The following is an 18,103-nucleotide window of genomic DNA, read 5'->3' on the forward strand; positions in this document are numbered from 1 at the left end:
TAGAAGCATAGATAACATTTCTGTTCTTGTAATGGTTATTCCTATGTTTTTAACATTCACACATAACTACAAAATATTGTATCCAAGTTAAAAGGATTTTAAATGTATACAAACATCTTCTTTCTTTCCAATTCCACTTTTAAAAACTGATCATTAAGATAGAATTCACATAGTTTACAATTCACCCATTTAAAGTATACAATTGAGTATTTTTTAGTTTATTCACAGGGCTGTGCACCCATCACCCCTCTCTAATTTTAGACACTTTTGTCCCCCTTTAAGGCAATCCTGTACCCAGGATTCTTATTTGGCCTCCTTCCCATTCCCTCCCGTGTTCCCCAGTCTTAGGCAGTCACCAGTTTACTTTCTGTCTCTTTAGATTTGCCCTTTTTGAACATTTCATATAAATGGAATAAACAATATATGGTTTTGTTACTGGCTTCTTTCATGTAGCATAATGTTTTCATTTATGTTACCACTTTTAATTATGAAAAATTCATAATTTTTTGTAATCTGCAATTAGGAACATTTGATAATATACTTTATCTATTTGTGGGACCACCAGGATATTTTGCTTTCTTCTTTGGGATCTCCTTTCTAAAGTACCTCCTAAGATATATCAGTTCTTTAGTGAGAATCTGTTAGTGGAACACTCATTGTGTCTTTATTTTGTCCTCATTATTTATGATAGCATAGCTGGGCATTGAATTCTGGCTTGGCAGTTCTTTTGTTTCTAACATTTTCTTATATAGCTCCATTATCTTCAAGGCATCTATTATTGCTGATGAAGTGTCTGCTGTCAGTCTTTTCTTTTTTTAAGTAGATAATACTTTTTTTTTTTTAATTTGAGAGAGAGAGAGAAAATGAGTGTGCGTGGGGGAGAGGTATGGATGGAGGGAGGGAGAGAATCCTTAAGTAGGCTCCACGCTTAGTGTGGAGGTTGACACTTGATCCCATGACCCTGGGATCATGACCTCAGCCAAAGTCAAGAGTCGGACGCTCAACTGACTAAACCACCCATGTGCCCCTTTAGGTAGATAATACTTCTTTATGGTGCCTTAATGTTCTGCAGCTTCACAATGACAAGTGCAGGTGTGGATTTATTTGTATTTGTCTTGATTAGTACTGAGATTACACTTTGAATGTCTGTGTTTTTATGGCTGTTTTTCCTTTCTTTATCTCTTTGAGGATTCTAGACATATTTGGTTTGAGGTCACTTTCAGATGGTTCTAATATTTCCATTTTGTCTTGAGTGGGTTAATCTCTCAGTGGTTGATATTGTTGCTCATTGTGGTGTTTATTTTATGTATATTGGAATTTTGTTTTGAGAGCTTAACTTAAGTGAGAGTCACTATCCATTTCACCTCACCCTACTTTGCCTAGCAGTTTTATGATTGCCTCATTTTGGTTCCACGGGAAATTCAGGATTCCTGATCTTCATGATAATGGTGATAATGTACATCCAGCCATTGATCTAGCAAGTGGCTCGCTTGGGTCCTGGCCTCTCCTGCCTCTTTTGTTGTACAACTTCACATAAACTGCTTTTTTTAGTCTCATTTTTGGAGTTCTGCCCACTCCCTGGTTTAAAGCAATGTGCTGGCTCCAATTACATGCCTTAAGTGAGGCAATTGTAATTCTCATTAACCTACAGAAGCTGAATTCCTGGCCTTCTTTGCTTGCTTCCAGACTTGGAGTCCATTAAGCTTTACTCACTGCTTTGTGTTTCTGTTCTATCTATAGTCCTTGGGAATATTTATTATAACTAATGTATAACAATAGAATTCATATAATTTATTGTCATCTTCCTGGATATGACTGTAGGATAACTCAGCATCTGTTTCAACTTCCTTCTAGTATTCCTTCTTTTACTACATGAACTGGAAAGTAAAAATTACTACATAGTCTTCCTTCCATCTAGGTTTCCTGATGTAGTTCAGAGTGTAGTAATCACATTCACTTCTATGAGACTTGAATGCAGAACTGAGTTCAGTGGGGATAGGGTTCAGTACACATGGCATTAGTTTTGCTGGAGCAGGTCCAGTGGCTTAGAGTTTGCAGCTGTTTCTGATCCCCAGGTCGTAGCCTTGGGCTGTGTCCCCTGAAGCCAACAATTCTGGCAGCAACTTCCTGATCTGCAACTGGAGCTAAGACATTGTGTTTTATTTTTTATTTATTTTTTGAATGTTTTTATTCATTTTTGAGAGAGAGAGAGAGAGAGAGAGAGAGAGAGAGCAAGAGCTAGCAGGAGAGAGGTAGAGAGAGAGGGAAACAGAGGGTCCAGAGTGGGCTCTGCACTGACGGGAGTGAGCTCGATGTGGGGCTCGAACTCACAGACCATAAGACCATGACCTGAGCCTAAGTCAGACACTTAACCGACTGAGCCATCCAGGCATCCCAGACATTGTGTGTTTAAAATTTTTTTTTCCAACGTTTATTTATTTTTGGGACAGAGAGAGACAGAGCATGAACGGGGGAGGAGCAGAGAGAGAGGGAGACACAGAATCGGAAACAGGCTCCAGGCTCTGAGCCATCAGCCCAGAGCCTGACGCGGGGCTCGAACTCACGGACCGTGAGATCGTGACCTGGCTGAAGTCGGACGCTTAACCGACTGCGCCACCCAGGCGCCCCGACATTGTGTGTTTGGAACCAACAATCACATCGGTGGCTGCCTAATTCCTGGATGTGGCTAAGGAATTATGATTATGTCCAGCACTTAGCAGAGCAGTGCTGTGCTTCTTTCACTTTCTGACGGTGACAGAGGAGGCTGTTCCCTTGGCAGGCCAGTTCTATATGGATTCTGAGACTTGTTCTGAAGGTTTAGCATAGAGCCAGGTCTTCCAACTCTTCCAACTCTTTTGTTGGCGTCTAAATGTTAGCACTTCAGTGTTAATTCTGATTCCACTTGAAATACTAGAGGATTTTTATACTTGCAAGTGAATCCTGGCTAATACACCAGCTAGGATTTTCCCTTTTTTCCTTTTTATTTTTTGTCTATCATGATTACATGAGTAGTGCAGGAGTAGGGGGAGGGGTGAGGGCTCAAACTGTGAACTTACACAGTCATCTTATCTAGAACTGTCACTTATATTGTTACGTTTTTCAATATCAAATAGTTTCTTTTAGATCCTCAACATGTGAAACTGATGTTGATTTGCACCATTGTCTGGATTGTAAAACAGAAATAAAATGGTATCTGTTACCCCCAAGAAGAAAAAGGATAGTATATATTTAAGATTCCAAAGCAAACTGATTGGTTTAAGAAAATTTAGAAGATGTAATACATTTTTCTAACACTGGAAGTAATGAAGTGTTATGCTCTTTGAAGACTATGATGAATTATATAACTACAAAGTAGAAAACACCAGCTAGCTACAAATAAATCTTATTCTCCCTCTTGTCTTTCTACTTACATTTTATCACAGCTAGTTTGCTAGTTACATATATAAAGAAATAAAGCTCTTTCCTAGAATTTATAGAAGAAAAATATTTTTTCTAGCCATCTTTGTGAAAGGGCTCTCAAATTTCTGATACTGTTTTTATTAAAAGAGATACTGAGGGGTGCTTGGGTGGCTCAGTCGGTTGAGCATCCGACTTCGGCTCAGGACATGATCTCACGGTTCGTGAGTTTGAGCCCCGCGTCGGGCTCTGTGCTGTTGGCTCAGACCGTAGAGCCTGCTTCAGATTCTGTATCCCCCTCTCCGTCCCACCCCTGCTTGTGCTCTCTCTTTGTCTTTCCAAAAAAAAAAGAATAAACATTTAAAAAAATTAAAGAGATATTGATAAGAAATGTTCTTTTTCATTATTTTCCTGGCATAACATCGTTGCCATCCCAAACTTATCTTTACCACATTTGTATTGTGTATTGTGACTCCAGGAAATAAGCAGAAATATCCTGAAATTCCATTCCTCCTCTACAAACTTGTCTTATTGTTTCTTTTCATTTGCAGTTACTTAAAAAATTATGCCAGAATCACAACACAGAGTAATGCTTATAATACAGAGCAATCTAAAATAGGTAGCCAATAAAAATGTATCTATGTTATAATTACAACTTTGAAAAATTAAATATGTGGAGAATAAGTACCGGAAAGAAATATGAAAAAATGGAAGTATTTGATGGTTTCTTAGAGGAAATAAAACCAGTCAGGCTTGTTTTTTCATAGGAGGCTTGTTTTGACTCCTAGAGTATGGAATCTGCCTTTCCTCTCCTCCGTTTGTGAAAACTGGGAAAACGCTTATTTCTTGGTTTCTGGCACCACTCTTGTTTTTTGTGAGATATAAAAAATGATTGAGAGTGGTTGTGTGAATAACACATCTGTACATTTTTTAGGTACTCTGAGATGTAGCTTATATAGACTTGGGGACTTCCAACTCTTATAGCCACCATCATCCCTGTCCTGGTGTTGCAAGAGCATCCTAGTTTGTTTACTTTTCATGCTTATTCCTCAATATTCCCTTTCTACAGTGGCCTGAGTGATAATTTCAAAGTACAAGTCAGATCCCATATCTGCTTTGCTCTAACACTCCAAAGGGTTTCCCCCTCAGGCAGCATAAAGTCCTCTATAGTTGGTTCATCTTTCCAATTTCATTTCTTGTTGCTCTTTCCCTGTTCCCACCATTCTAGCCACAGTTGCCTTCTTGCTTACCCATCAACTTAAACATTCTGTCCTCTCAGGACCCTGCATTTGTTGTTGCTTTAGCCTGTAGGGCTTTTCTTTCACTGCTTAAAGTCACTGCTTAAATGCCTTCTCACAAACGCCTTCACTGATTATCTAAATAGTACCTCTCTATCCTCTTATCTTGCTTTATTTTTCTTCTAAGTATTGTCACTAATGAGTATTCTGTATTTATTTGTTTATTGTCTGTCGACTCCAGTAGAATGGAAGCGTGGTGAAACCACAGATTTTGTCATCTTTGTTCACTGTTACATGCTCAGGGCCTGGAACAGAACCTGGGATATAGTAGGTGCTCAATAAGTGAATTAATTTAAGTGGTCCCTTACTACATACATGGAATTTATTTCTTTTGTTTGCCTTATTTATTTCTAATCAAGGTTTTTCTGTCCTTGTCAAGTTGAATTTCAATCTGGATAAAGAAAGAGATGAAACAGAAACTGAGTGCTTTTTTCTTTGCCTCATACAGTAGTCCTTGCCTTTCTTGATTCTCCCCACTTCTATTCATCTAAGAAGAGCTCCTACTATTGCCCTCCATGAGTGTGAACATAAGCTCATTTTGCGCCTTTACCTTCCAAACATTCTTTTTATAAATATTTGCCGGTCTTGTGTCTATTTGACCTTGGCCATGTGATTTTTTTTTTCTTGTATGTTTTGAACACGTCCTTTAGTGTTTAGGTGCTTCATAGGGTTTCTTGTTTGAACACGTTCTTTAGTATTTAGGTGCTTCACAGGGTTTCTTGACAATACATGTCAACTTTGAGATCTCCCCCTTATGTTAGTGATTGTATAGTTGAAACTTTTGCTTGAATTTTGCTGAAAAGTCTTCTGGGACTTCAAAGTTGTTTTTTCTTTTTTCTTTTTTCTTTTTTTTTTATTTTTTTTAACGTTTATTTATTTTTGAGACAAAGAGAGACAGAGCATGAATGGGGGAGGGTCAGAGAGAGGGAGACACAGAATCTGAAACAGGCTCCAGGCTCTGAGCTGTCAGCACAGAGCCCGACACAGGGCTCAAACTCACGGACCGCAAGATCATGACCTGAACCGAAGTCGTCCGCTTAACCGACTGAGCCACCCAGGCGCCCCCGAAGTTGTTCTTTCACGATCTCTGAACATTGGCTTATATCTAATTTACCTCTGAAGTTTTGGTAATCTATTTTCTTTAACTTTAACCTGTATGTCTAATACAACCAGAATTATCTTATTTGGTGATTAGATACTTGACTTTAACATAGATGGCTTCTTTGAAGATTTTTGTCATTTTTTTACATCACCAATCTATTCTTTCTTGTCAGAATTAAGTCCTGTTTAGCAATTCTCTTCTTCCTTTATTTTTTCATTGTCAGCTTCCCTAAAAGCATTATTTTTTTATTAAGCGATTTTAAAGATTCCTTACTAGGATAGTTAATAATTACTCTTTCATATCCATTTGAATGAAAGTAGATAGAACTATCTTGGTAATGTAGTAAGGTTTATAGACTTTATGAATGGTAGTTGAGGGGTTAAATACATAATAGGTTTTTGATTAGACTTCTGACAAAAAATTTGGATACCTAAAAGAGTCAAACTGGCTTGGATTTATCCTTTGGTCAGTAGAGGTCATCCGTGCCAAGGAAACAAAGCCGTGTGTGTGTGTGTGTGTGTGTGTGTGTGCGCGCGCGCGCGTGCGTGTGTGTATGTATGTATGTTCTGGTCAGTGATATTACTATAACATTTATAGCATAGAAATAAGAAGTTCTTTTTAATGTTAAAACAATTAGTTTATGTCAAGCTGGTTTCTGCTTGCCTAAGTCAGGGTTGTAAGTAAATTTGTAAATCTGTGTATCCAGTGCTTCGAAGTTCTAATAATGAAAAAGTACCCAAGAAATGCTATATTCTCTCCCTATTAGTTCATCCTCAGTTGATCCATATAGCTGTAAATCTGTTGCTCTCTTATAACTTGTGTAGCTATTTAAAGTTTAGAAAAAAATATGTATTTTTCTGAAGTGCTAAGCTTACAAATTTCCCGGGCTTCACACTTCTAACAAATAATGCATATTATAGAAAGATTTATTCTAGGGTCATTTTCTAATGGATTTTTTTTTCAACGTTTTATTTATTATTTTTGGGACAGAGACAGAGCATGAACGGGGGAGGGGCAGAGAGAGAGGGAGACACAGAATCGGAAACAGGCTCCAGGCTCTGAGCCATAAGCCCGGAGCCCGACGCGGGGCTCGAACTCACGGACCGCGAGATCGTGACCTGGCTGAAGTCGGACGCTTAACCGACTGCGCCACCCAGGCGCCCCAGGGTCATTTTCTAAAACTTTGAACAAGTTTCACTTTGCCTGGACTGTGGTGGACTTATCCTTTTTCTCTTTATTTGCCCAGAGTCACCCAAGAACAGCTTTTCCTTTATAGTATCTAAGTCTCATTTGTAAACTATCTTGGAGTAGCAACTCTGAGGTATAATCTTCTAGCAAAAGAGGTAGTCAGGGCCCTGGGCAAAGGATCTAATCTGCATTGCCCATGTGGGAAAGAAAGCTACCGAGGTGAAGCAGAGCTGTTCCAGTCCAGTGGGCAAGTCCTGTTTCCCCCAGGGATCGATGGGGATGCCAGGCTTTCGTGGGTCTCACCTTGCATGGGGGGGGTGGGGCACAGATGTGGTATTGGTGACAAATGGTAGCAACCTGCTGAGGCGTGGTGGGTTTAGAGGGCAGAAGATGCTTCTGGTGGTAGGACAGCCCACCTGGAGGTAGTGTCATTGGCTGCAAAACACAAGCTGGAGTTCCTTGCGGAACACCTATTCTAAGAATTTGCTGAGGGGCACCTGGATAGCTCAGTCAGTGAAGTGTCTGACTTCGGCTCAGGTCATGATCTCACAGTTCATGGGTTCAGGCCCCACATGGGGCTCTTTGCTGACAGCTCAGAGCCTGGAGCCTGCTTCAGATTCTGTGTGTGTGTGTCTCTCTCTGCCCCTCCCCCCACTCATGCTCTGTCTCTCTCTCTCAAAAATAAACATTAAAAAAAATTAAAAAGAAAAAAGAGAGTTTGCTGAGACATTTGTTTTGCCCGTGGCTCATTTGTTCCTTGTCAGAAGTCCACCATGAGAAGTGCCCTAGTCACTAACCTAGGGAAATCTTGTAAGTCAAAGCTTGACCTTCCTCTGCTGGAAGAAGCACAGTGCTGTGAAAATTAGAGAGGAAACCATTCTTCCTTCTGTTCTGGGCTCTGCTTAGGTCTATTTTAGTGGTGTGGATTATTGTGAGGAGCTTCATTCTAAAAGCTTATCCTGCAGTATCTCTTGATGTCCTTGGAAATGATTTTGAGTTGTCTTTCCTTATTTGGAGTTAATGGGATATTGAAGCAGAAATTGAGTTATATCATCATCTAGGGACTGCAGGGAATCTCTAAGGATTACTTCCACTTTTTGTTTATTTTAAATAAAAAAAAGGCTTTGAGGTATGGGTGGCAGGGTAACGACACAATTACAGGAATTGCTTTTACTCCTCACTGGATTCAGTCACAGCACAAAGTTGTTGCTATAGTTCTGTAGCCCTGGGGATAATGTTTGTGATTCCTTTGCTTATTGTATTTTTGGGACAGTGCTTCTTAAAGTTGTAGAGTCTGACTTCTAGTAAATCAGAAAACAGGTTTCAGGTTTATGAAATGCTTATACAAGTGTACAAAAATTGGAGTTTGACTTTAGAGACAAAATTCTTTTTTACTATATGTAGTTTCTTGAACTGACTTTTAAAATGACCTGTAAGCAAGGGAACTCTGTTCATTTTTGACTCAGGAAAAATAAGAGCATCTTACCCATTTTTCTGATATAATTGACATTGATCCTTAAGGGTTACTTGGATTAAAGTTACCCTCTAGTCTCAGTTTTTGTGTTACTATCTCTTTCAAAATAGGACTTGCCTAAGATTTTTATTTTTATTTTATTTTATTTATTTTTAAGTAAGCTCTATGGCCAACATGAGGCTTGAACTCATGACCTTGAGATCAGGAGTCGCATGCTCAACTGACTGAGCCAGCCAGGGGCCCCTGAGGTTTTATAATGTAGAAATGTTTTATGGCCATTCCTGTTGACTTCTGTCTCTTTAAAAGCATTAGACCTCCACTAACATTTCGTTTCCACCTGCTGTTTGGTTAACACTACCTCTCTTTTTCAAAAGTAACACATTATGCCTTCAATAAATATGCCTTCTATCCCCATTGAGACTAAGACACTTGTTACCACATTATTTGCTCTGTGTTGCCCTTGCCCTTTTCCTGTTTGTTTGTTTCTTTTTGGGTTTTTTTTTTTTGTTGTTTTTGTTTTGTTTTGTTTTGTTTTGTTTGTTTTTTTTGGCACTCCACATCTCCCTCTCATCACAGTGGTCAAGATCTAAAAAATTCAGTCTTGAGTTAATTCCATTTGATTCCTATTGTTCTCAGTAGAAAGAAAGAATGATGTTGGGAGTAGTAGGAGAGGTCCTAGAGGTAGTCATATTATTTGTTGTACAAGTATTTTCTTTTAAATAGTTGGATAATGATAGCAGTTTGCTTAAGTAAGCACATAGCTAGGAGTCCCCTAACCTACTCAATAGTGAATGCCAGTGTTGTAATCCCAGTGATTTATGCCTAGAATATGTCTTAATCAGCTTCATGATCCTGTTCCTTTTTCAATGGTACTTCTTTTTGAAACTTAGTCTCTTGACTTTATAGTACTAAATAATACAGACATAAAAATAGTTACCTATCTTGGGCATTTTTTGATAATTACCCTTTGTTTCTAGAAGAATCATTAAAATATGATTGCTGGATCCATCTGTACTTTGAGGCGTGAAGTTTTACCTTTTCTTCTACCTTGGCACTGCTACTGAAGAAATTAAATAATTAAAAGTGGAAGTGTAAGTAAAAATGGAGATATAATGGAAAAGCCAGATTCCTCTAGCTGCCTCCTTCATACTAAAAGTTTGTTCTCTTAGAATGACAATGACATCTGGTGGGTTGTTTGTATTAATGGGGATCAGTGAGGAAGAAGAGATACAACAACAATGAAGTTGAGATTGTTTGGTAGCCATGGAAATAGGGGTTGGTGATGATTAGTCAGTGTTTTTCAGTTTCTGGAATGAACACTGAACACTCCAGATTGGGATTTGGGTATGTATCTCTCTTAAGACTTTCATAATAAAAAAGCATTTATTAAATAACTCTGTGTGAAACATGATCTGTTCTTCATATAAGAGAGTGCCCCTCTGTGAATGTTTGTGATGTAAAGTGAACAATCAAAGAATGAAAACTCATTAGGATCAAACAGTTACTTAAAGAATTTTTGGTGATGAATGCAGTGGTACCCAATGATTGGTATAAGGTAAGTTTATTAGTTTAACAGTCCAATGGCTGGACTGTTCTCTTTGCTTCCAGTTGCTTGGGAAAGTTTTTGTGAGGAAGACTGATTTCCAAAGTGATTTAAGTGATGGCAAGTTGAAGGGTTGGCCAGTTGAGACTGGGAGAGACATAGCATATGAGACCGCTAAGAGACAAGGGTAGGCACCTAAATTTTTTGTGTGTGTGTGTCTTTTTTTTTCTTTCCCCCCCCCCCCCCCCCCCCCCCCCCATCAACCCTCAGTTTACTCTCAATTTTTAAGAGTCTCTTATGGTTTTTCTCCTTCCCTCTCTGTAACTTTTTTTTCCCCCTTCCCCTCCCCCATGGTCTTCTGTTAAGTTTCTCAGGATCCACATAAGAGTGAAAACATATGGTATCTGTCTTTCTCTGTATGACTTATTTCACTTAGCTTAACACTCTCCAGTTCCATCCACGTTGCTACAAAAGGCCGTATTTCATTCTTTCTCATTGCCAAGTAGCTTTTGTGTCTTTTTTTAAAAAGTAGGCTTCACACCCAGCGCAGAGCCCACTGTGGGGCTTGAACTCACGACCCTGAGATCATGACTTGAGCTTAGATCAGGAGTCAGGTGCTCAACTGACTCAGCCACCCCCAAGACACAAGTGCCCCAAGGTGCCCCAAGACATAAGGATAGAATGTGATACCCTGGTAAAGAGGATGAGGACGAGATATAGGCTTTTTTTTTAAGGGTTTTTCTTTTTTTTTTAAGGAATCTCTGGACACACCTGGGGCTCGAACTCATAACCCTAAGATCAAGAGTCGCATGCTCCACTGACTAAGCCAACCAAGTGCCCCAAGGACTAGATACAATCTAATGAGGAAAGAATGTATATAAGAGAAAGGAGAGGTGAGAGTCCTTGAAGTGCAGTGACAGGAATGTGCAACTCAGAATAAGGAGGTGGTTCCTAGTCAATAGGATGATGCGATGTTCCTGCAAAGGTTTATAAAAGGATCATGTTCATGTAGAGGGAAAAGAAGTTAAGTGTTTTTTAGACCCTCATCTTCTATTAGGAACTGTATGACACTCATTTAAACCTACCATTGTCTTGAGAACTGTGGTGTTCTGTCTCATCATGTCCTAATATAGACAACATATGAGCTTAGATTATTTTTAAGACCTATTGTATTTATGCATTTTAGTTTTTTATCATAAAGTTTGATTTGAAGTAATTTCTGTGGCAAAGAAGAAGGTTAAATAAAAATTTGTCGAATGTAGTACCACCATAGGGAAATGCCATTATCTCAAGGACTCAGCCTGGATTTCAAAGCTGTCAGTTGGAGCCATATTTCTTGAATTTTTTTTTTCTTCTAACTCAAGCTGGTGTCATTTTTAATATCATAACATACATATCAGAGAAAAGGAGAAAATGATCCTGGTGCTGATTACCACTTGGAAGAAGGTTCGGAGAGGTGAACTTTTAATGAGACTTTGGTGTACTTATGATACATTTGCCCAACAAAATCACTGAAGTGGCTGACCTGACTTATATTGGTTTTTTGATAGCATCTGATTTCAACTCTGTGGGAATTTCTTCAAGTGAAAGGTAATTTATGGAACTTACTGATAAGACTGCTTACATTTAAAAAAGCTTTCTATTGCATTTAGATACACTCGGGAAAGGCCAAGATGTGCTAGGCTTCACTGTTAAGGTTGTGCTTACTCTAAAGTCAATGGTAGTGCAGCTGTGGGTCCATTCTAAATGACAAGAAAGGGATCTCTGTGCTAGGATTGGTGATGGGAGCTTTATTCCACAAAAGAGGTCATAAAAATGATGGTGGAATTTTAAAGATTGATGAGAAAGAGTGAGATTTTATCACCTTCATATTCTTTCTTTTTTTTTTCTTTAGAAGTAAGAAAAGAGCTTTTATTTCATCTGAATGTCAAGTCAAAAGTAGTTAGTATTCATCAGACCACGTTTTTCCCTTCTTACGTCTAAGAATTTCAAGATCTCAGAAGTTAGAGCTGAAGCTTTATCCTAAATTGCAAAGGCCTAGAGGTAAAGCAAAGAAACGTAAAAATCAGCTTAACCTCAGCATTTAGTAAGAAACTGTAACAAATCATATAACATCTAGCTTGGTATCACTTACAGGAGCACAGGTACTAAGGCAATAATCAAAATGACTCTGAAAATCGGTCTTGTCAGATCCATTTCCTGTTCTGTGAAAGAATGAAAGAGCCAGAGACCAGGATGAAATAGTAAGTTACTCTTTCTTAATTTCATTGAGCTTTAGATTCTGATGCACATTGACATTCTCATTGACAAGCTGAAAAAGTACCCCTTTCACAAATAAGTGGCTTCACAGAAAAGAGAATACAAAAAAATAAAATTTTATTTACATTTTCCCAAATTAATTGCTCTCCTTTGTCACCAGATGTGTTTTTAATTGCTGTGTCAAATCCTGTCTTACTGATATATCATAATTTTAAAACTATTCTTCTACTGAGGAGTACTTGGATGATTTCCAGTTTTCCACTATTCTAAATAGTACATCTCAGAACATCTCTATATAGATTATTTTCTTACCTTCTTCCCTCCTTTACTTCTAACCTCCCTCTTTTCTTCCTTCCTTCTTTCCCTTTTAGGGTACTGAGTATTTCTTCACATTCATTACATTCTTTACATTCATCCAGCTAGAATTATTGAGTCAAAAAATATGAACCGTTTTATAGTTCTTGTTACATATTACTGCTTATTCTTCAGAAAGACTGAATCAACTAGTAATGTCACTAGGTCGAAGTTCAGCCCAGGCAGTATCAGACTTTATAATTTATGTTTTAAGCAGTAGTACTCGAAACTAAATTTCTTTATTTTTTAACTGTGTATTTTTCCCTATGATTCCTTTCCTATTTGTGTCTCTTTTTTCAGTTTCTCTCCTTTGATGTTGCCCTTACATAATTGTAAACTTCTTTTACATTTTGCACAATGCACCTTTTTATCACTTTCTCCTAATTTGTTGTATTCCTTTTGGTATTTTTTTATTGCAGTTTAATAAACTGATACTCTTATTTTTTCTGAGATAATTTTTTAAAGTTTATTTATTTCAAGAGAGACAGGGCGAGCAGGGGAAAGCAGAGAGAGAGAGAGGGAGAGAGAGAATCCCAAGCAGGCTTCACACTGTCAGTGCAGAGCCTGATGCAGGGCTTGAACCCATGAACTGCAAGATCATGACCTTAGCCAAAACCAAGAGTTGGACACTTAACCAACTGAGCCACCCAAGTGCCCCTCATTTTTTCTGAGATAATTTTTTAATTACCACAAAAGATTAATTTTCTGGTTTATTTTCTTTGTCTTTTAAAATATCCGATCATAAAGATACACAGATGTGCTAATAAGCAAGGTGTGGATCCAAATAAATTTTTTAGACTAATATTCAGGTATTCTAGCATTTCTTAAGTGGTGATTCCTCAACATTGAATTGCTATTGAATTCGCGCTCATCATATATATTAAATAAGTGATACAAAATTCTTTTTGAGTAAACTACAGTGGCCTCTTACCTAGTCTCCCTGCCTCTAGACAGTCTTTCCTGTTTAACCTGCACAGTGATGCCAGAGAAATCTTTCCAAAACTCAACATGCTCATGCCATTCTTCTTCTTGGACTCCTTTAATGGTTCCATTTTTGTCATGATGAAGCCCAAACTCCTTAGCCTGGTCAGTAGGTCCCTTTATGATTGAAGTCCTCTGTATCTGTCCATAATTATGTTCTGATATTCCTCGATAGGTGTTCTATGCTCCAGCCATGCTGAACTATCTGTACATCTCTGGACCATTGCTACTGTGCATTTGTACATTATGTTCCCTTGAAATGTGCTCCTTCTTTCTTTTTTTAATGTTTATTTACTTATTTTGAGAGAGCGAGAGAGAGAGAGAGAGAGAGAGAGAAAGAGAAAGAGAAAGAGAAAGAGAAAGAGAAAGAGAAAGAGAAAGAGAAAGAGAAAGAGAGGAGAGAGAATCCCAAGCAGGCTCCATGCTGCCAGCGCAGAGCCCAACACAGGGCTGGAATTCACGAAGTAGGAGATCATGACCTGAGCTGAAATCAACAGTCGGATGCTTAACTTACTGAGCCACCCAGGCACCCCTGCTCCCTCTTTTTTACTTAATCACTTTCTCTGAGAAGTTCACTCACTCATTTAATAAATATTTTTACATAGTGTGTGCTAAGTAATGTTTTAGATGCCAGAAATAGTAATGAAGAAAAAAGATGAGAATCTCTGCCCCTAGAGCTTTGCATTCTAGTAGAACCCAGGACTAGGTTGGGTGCTTTTGCCTCTCACAGTACACAGTACCTTACTCTTAACAAAAAACAAAACAAAAAAAGAAAAACAAAAAAACCCCAAAAAACAAAAACAAAAAAACCCCAAAAAACAAAAAACCAGGATGAAGTAGACAAAGTTAGTCTTCATGATTCTGGCTTTTCTATTAAAGGCCTTTCTCCTCACTTCCTTCCCAGGAGATGGCATCACTGCTAGTGCATAAATTGCCCTCTCTCTCATCCATTATCAAAACTTGTCCTCACAAAAGGAGCCGAAACTTACTCCTTTTACAGAAGGTAAAATTGAGAGTTTAAAGTATTAGCTCTCCCAGGGATATTCCATTCCAAAAGGCCAGAGAACCTTAAGCTAGCATCAAATTGCCTAAAATCAAGTTTAAATTTTGGAGCAATTAGCTTTTTTCAATACTGTTAAAACTGGAAAAAAGGAAGAGAAGAAGCAGCTTGAAGTAGAACCAGTTAGGTTATGGTGGATGTTCCCTCTAGGTCTGAAGTCTTTGGCCTTTAGTTTTTAACACAGTAACTGATTTCATGAGAAACTTTGAGCCCATTCATACTACTTATTTATTCCAATTGTCAACTGGGGAGAGAATTACTGTTTACTTCCTTTTCTTGGATCTTAGGAAGATTGGTGAGCCATTTTGGAGAAGTGCCATATAAATCTAATAAATGATAATAACTCAGCAATAATAATTTAAAAAATTTTGAGGACATACTCTATACAAAGCTGTAACACCTTTGTGAATCCCATTGGGGAATCTGGATGAATCTGAGTTTGTGACTGCCTGATTTTTTAAAAAATGTTTATTTATTGAGAGAGCGAAAGAGAGAGAGAGCAGGAGAGGGGCAGAGAGAGAGAGAATCCCAAGCAAGCTTAACACTGTCAGCACAGAGCCTGATGCAGGGCTCAAACCCATGAAATTATGACCTGAGCTGAAATCAACAGTCAGATGCTCAAGGGACTGAGCCATCCAGGCGCCCCATGACTGCCTAATTTATGAAGATTACATGCTTGAGGCTTGAGTTTGAATTTTGCTTTTATTTTTTTAAGTTTATTTATTTTTTAGAGCACAAATGGGAGAGGGGCAGAAAGAGAGGGAGACACAGAATCTGAAGCAGGTTCCAGGCTCTGAGCTGTCCGCACAGAGCCCGATGCAGGGCTCGAACCCATGGACCGTGAGATCGTGACCTGAGCCAAAGTCTGATGCTTAACCGACTGAACCACCCAGGCACCCCAAATTGGATTTTGAATGAGAAAAGTATATGTTCTGATAAATTGAGGTAAGAATTTAGTTCAGTGAAAAAGATAAGATAGGAAATCAAGAAAAGATAGTTTCATGGAAAAGTGAGTATGGAGGAGCAAGAAAGTGACTGAATATTAGAGACAGAATATTGCAGAAATGGTAAATGAAGTATCTATGATAGAAAAATATAGTGTTAAGCAAAGTTAATCTTGTAGTGGTGAGAGGAGGCGACCACCAACATATTCTGGATTTTAGGAGCACCAGTAAGCCACTTCTGTCTGACTTAAAGTATATTTTCCATTTACCAGTGAAGGCTGAATAATCTTGTAAAGAATGTTTGACCTTGTGCAATATAAATAAGTGAGGAAAGAAAAACACCCTATATTCCCTAAATTAAAATTTGGTCTACTTTGAAGGAAAGGCTAGGCCCTGCCAGAGAGTTATGTATTAATATGGAGTTACTTGGGACCTATTAAAGAAGGTTAAGTACCAGAGTTTTCATAATTGCTTCTTTAATTTCTTCATCATTTTATTCTAAATCACAAGTGGAGAATTACTAGAATATATGAACCCTCCTCAACTACCATCCCTAGCAAGCTTCATTAATCTTTGAGATACTTGTTTCTGTTAAAAACAATGACCAAAAAAATGAAATGGAATCTAGAATAACTAATTTTTATTCCTTCCTCTAATTCTTCAAAGCATGCTTGAAAAGTTTATTTATTTATTTTGAGAGAGAGAGAGAACAGGGGAGGGGGAGAGAGAGAATCCTAAGCAGGCCCCACACTTTGCAGAGCCTGATAAGGGGCTCATACTCATGAACCACGAGTTCAGGACCTGAGCCAAAGTCAGATGCTTAACTGACTGAACCACCCAGGTGCCCCTTCAAAGCACACTTTTATTTATTTATTTATTTATTTTTTGTTTGTTTCAACGTTTATTTATTTTTGGGACAGAGAGAGACAGAGCATGAACGGGGGAGGGGCAGAGAGAGAGGGAGACACAGAATCAGAAACAGGCTCCAGGCTCTGAGCCATCAGCCCAGAGCCTGACGCGGGGCTCGAACTCACGGACCGCGAGATCGTGACCTGGCTGAAGTCGGACGCTTAACCGACTGCGCCACCCAGGCGCCCCAAAGCACACTTTTAAAGTGGGGTATGTGTTTGAGAAAGAGGGAAGATTTATTAGTGATCAAGTTGCTGTTTGGGGCGCCTGGGTGGCTCAGTCGGTTAAGCATCCAACTTCGGCTCAGGTCATGACCTCACGGTTCGTGAGTTTGAGCCCTGCATCGGGCTCTGTGCTGATAGCTCAGAACCTGGAGCCTGCTTCGGATTCTGTCTCTTCAGCTGTCTCTGTCCCTTCCCTGTTCATGCGCGCGCTCTCTCTCTCTCTCTCTCTCTCTCTCTCTCTCTCTCTCTCTCAAAAATAAATAAACATTAAAAAAAGTTTTTTTTTTTTAAAAGCTGTTCTATTTAGAAATGCCTTTTAATTTTAGTATTTGGGACATAAATATCTTGGACAAGGGAAGAAGTACACATAGGTGCTGGAACTCTTGATTATACCTATACTGTTTTTCCTTTGACGTCTCCTGGTGGCCACAAGTCCCTAACCTTTGTGAATACTAAGGCCCTGCTGGATCATCCCTGCAGAATTGGATACAGAGAAGCACAGTCCAGCAGCCAGAAAGAATTTAAAAGAGATCTCAGTCTTGACTTACTTCTCTCAAAGAATGTTAAATAAAATCTAAGTTATAATTCATAGTAATGCTTCTGACAGTCCTCTTTATTCTTTTCTCCAATTCTTTCACATTACGGCTGCTTAGCAACCCTTCTCTTTCTAAAAGGTTGAGCTCTTTTTGATACCCCAACCTGATTTTCTTTCTTTTTTTTTTTTATTATTGGAGAGAGAGCAGGAGAGAGCAGGAGAGAGGAGCAGAGGGAGAGAGAGGAAGAATCTTATGTAGTGACACGGGGCTCGATCCCATGACCTGAGCTGAAATCAAGGGTCAGACGCTCAACTGACTGAGCCACCCAGGAGTCCACTGATTTTCTTTGTGCTCATCTATTTTCCCCAACTCTTTATTAAATGGGCAGACATAGTATTCCTGGTTTCTTTTCTTATTTTTCTCTATTCCTTTCCCATTACTCAGATTCTCCACAAGAAAGGTGAGTCCAGAAACTGTCAGAGCAAGCAGGAATTCTTCCTTCCTTCCTCTCAGCTCTACAGTCTTACTTTCTTCATTCATTCTCTTGATTCTGAACTACAGTAGGTGTTGGGAAACTGGACAGTGCAAAAGAGAATTTTTCTCAGAGGACTGTGCAGGATGGAGAAGTAAGTTGATTAGGTGAAGACTAAATATATTTTAGTTAGCCCCTCCTTCTCCCAGGATGGGTGCATTCACACTTTAATAAATCATGGTGTGGTTACATAATAAGGTTGCTTTGAGGATTTAAGAATTCTATTTTTTGAGTCCAAGGGAGGAAGTTCTTTTTTTATTTTATTTATTTTTAAAACTTCTTTGCTGGTTAATGGGAGTCTGT

At 38.7% G+C, this 18,103-nt stretch overlaps 1 protein-coding gene across 1 annotated transcript in view; it reads left to right on the forward strand.

The window, feature by feature from the left end:
* Positions 1 to 18,103, forward strand: part of FRMD5 (FERM domain containing 5) — a 323,028-nt gene that overhangs the window by 63,104 nt on the left and 241,821 nt on the right. The window lies entirely within an intron of this gene.

The sequence above is a fragment of the Lynx canadensis genome, chromosome B3 (genome assembly GCF_007474595.2).
Source record: "Lynx canadensis isolate LIC74 chromosome B3, mLynCan4.pri.v2, whole genome shotgun sequence".
In the NCBI taxonomy this organism is placed as follows: Eukaryota; Metazoa; Chordata; class Mammalia; order Carnivora; family Felidae; genus Lynx; species Lynx canadensis.